Source organism: Myotis lucifugus, unplaced genomic scaffold (assembly GCF_000147115.1).
Source record: "Myotis lucifugus unplaced genomic scaffold, Myoluc2.0 scaffold_144, whole genome shotgun sequence".
Taxonomy (NCBI): domain Eukaryota; kingdom Metazoa; phylum Chordata; class Mammalia; order Chiroptera; family Vespertilionidae; genus Myotis; species Myotis lucifugus.
The window spans coordinates 3,291,663-3,293,969 of record NW_005871192.1 but is presented as its reverse complement, the minus strand read 5'-3'; the positions used below and the strand labels follow the sequence as shown (position 1 = coordinate 3,293,969).

The following is a 2,307-nucleotide window of genomic DNA, read 5'->3' as shown; positions in this document are numbered from 1 at the left end:
GTCCTGCGCGCGTGCCGAAGGTGCCCAGACCCGGGCGCGCCGGCCGCAGGAGGAAGTGGTTAATTACTTCAATACAGTGGAGACGACAGGATGCCGGAGTCGGTTCCGCAGCGCCTTCTCTCTGTCTACACCACCGACACTGGGGACCTGCTTGGGGAAGGCCGGGCCCCGGGGACGGCGGGGAGGGAGAGCGCCGCTCCTGGGCGGCGGCTCCGGGCCCTTGGCGCCCCAGCCCTTCGGCAGCCCCTGCCTGCCCTTCGCACCCAGGAAGACACCCCTGGGGTTCTTCTTCCTCCGGCGGTCCCCCTCCTCCCATCGACTTTACAAAAGCCTTTCGGTTCTGCTACCAGGAAACTTCCATGGAAGGTGAGACTCTATCCCAGCTCAAGACACCATGGCGCGAACCGGCGATGGCCAGCGTCGGGACTTGGGGGCCAGACCTCATAAAGCCTGGTGTCCCCTGAGACGCCCCGAACAGCTCCACGCCCTCGCACCCACCCACCCGACGACGTGTCCCCCATCCACACACCCCCAAGGTGCCGGCGCCCCGAACCTCGGCAACGCCTCCGCTCCGAGCGCCGCGGGGACCCCCCTCGCTCGCGCGGGGACAGACCTCCCTTCCGCGCTCCTGCCCATCCCTCCAGGCGGGAGGCTGCCGGTCCCAAACTGGGACCAAGGGGGCGGGACTTTGGCCATCCCGGCCGGGTCCAGGCGCAGTGCCCAGACCCCCCCCCCACCGGCCAGTACCTCGTCCGCTTCCAGCTCGGCTCCGTTGCCTACGAGCGCCATATTCCTCCTCCGCCTGCCGCCACCTAAAACCCAGCAGGGAGCTCAGAGCCGACTCCGCTTCTCCGCTCCGGGCTCAGCCCCGCGCCCGTGTGGGAGGAAGGGGGCAGCCCCGCCTCCCGCCGGCTCCCGGGCGGGGCCAGGGAGCAGCTACACAGGCGCTTTCCCCGCCCCCGGCGCCCGCGGACCTGCGGAGCATCCATCTCCCCCAGGGGCGCAGGGGCGGCCCTCCTCGCCGGGGCTCCGCCCCCACAGGCCTCGCCCCGCCCCCCCACGCGGCTCAGACGGTTCGGCCAACCCGGTTCCCCCGACGAGTCTCTGCCCACAGTCCGCATCTGCCTTGGACCCCACGTGGGCGGGGTCACTCAATGGGCGGGGTCACCTCGCACACCCAGGCTTCCCGGGTTGGCCCACCCTCCGGTGAGGAACCTGAGGTCCCCGCTTCCAGCGCTCTGCAGAGGGCAGGTGCTCCCTGGATCCCAGAGAGGGCTGGCTGGACGAGGCCAAGGTCAAAGCCGCGCTACCCCTGGGTCCTCTGAAGCGTCCACATGGTCCTTGGACTGAGGCCAGTCCTCTTCCCTCGCAGGTGGACACCGGGTCTCACAAGATGGTGTGGCCAGAGTGCCTTGTGTCACTGTCACCGGTCACCCAGAGGCCTCTGTCATAGGTCTGTCAGTGGCATCATCTTCAGACACAGGGATGCTGTGTTTGCTTCCGTGTATTTTTTTTTTTTTTTGTATCCTAACCCGAGGATATTTTTCCATTGATTTTTAGGGAGAATGACAGAGAGAGGGAAAGACAGAGAGGAGCATGGATGTGAGAGAAACACATCAATTGGTTGCCTCCTGCAGGAGCTCTAACCAGGGCCCTGGCCAGGGAGGAGCCTGCAACCCAGGTACATGCCCTTGACCAGAATGGAATCCGGGACCCTTTGGTCCGCAGGCCAATGATCTAACCACTGAGCCAAACCTGCTAGGGCTGCTTCCAAGTATGTGTGAAAACTAAAAGAAAAATCATGGACACATATTTATACTACTTAGTGCTCCTCTACCCCTCCTCCCACTACCTTGTTACCTTTATGTCCCCAGCATCCCACACTGACCCCTTCTGTCACCCCAAACATAGGTGTATAATATGTGCTTGAACTATAAGCGATGAGGGATGCTGTTTACTTCAAGGCTGGATCCCAGCACCTAGAACATAGGGTGTCCTGTATGTAGTAGGTGCTCAACAAATATTTGTTGCCTGAGTTTAGAAATTGATTCTTGCTTCTAACATGTAAAATAATCGAAGTATCCAACTGGTAAATTCAAAGCTGTATTTCGGGGGGAGGGAGTGTCAGCTTTATTTTACATACCATAAAATTCACCAAGTTTAAGTGTATAATTGGATGACAAATGTTTACAAAACACCATCCCGAAGATAATACAGAAACCCCCCCAAAAAAAAGTTTCCTGTGCCTCTTTGCTGTTAATTTCCTATCCCCAGTCCCTGGCCTCTGGCAACCACTGATCTGCTTTC

General features: G+C 60.3%; 1 long non-coding RNA gene across 1 annotated transcript in view; it reads right to left on the bottom strand.

The window, feature by feature from the left end:
- The window catches only part of LOC111827225, a 4,568-nt gene extending 3,069 nt beyond the window's left edge, over positions 1 to 1,499 (bottom strand). Inside the window, exon 1 of the long non-coding RNA XR_002830723.1 lies at positions 748 to 1,499. This is a non-coding gene — a long non-coding RNA (uncharacterized LOC111827225). The remainder of the gene's footprint in view (positions 1 to 747) is intronic.
- Between the last annotated feature and the right edge of the window lie 808 nt (positions 1,500 to 2,307).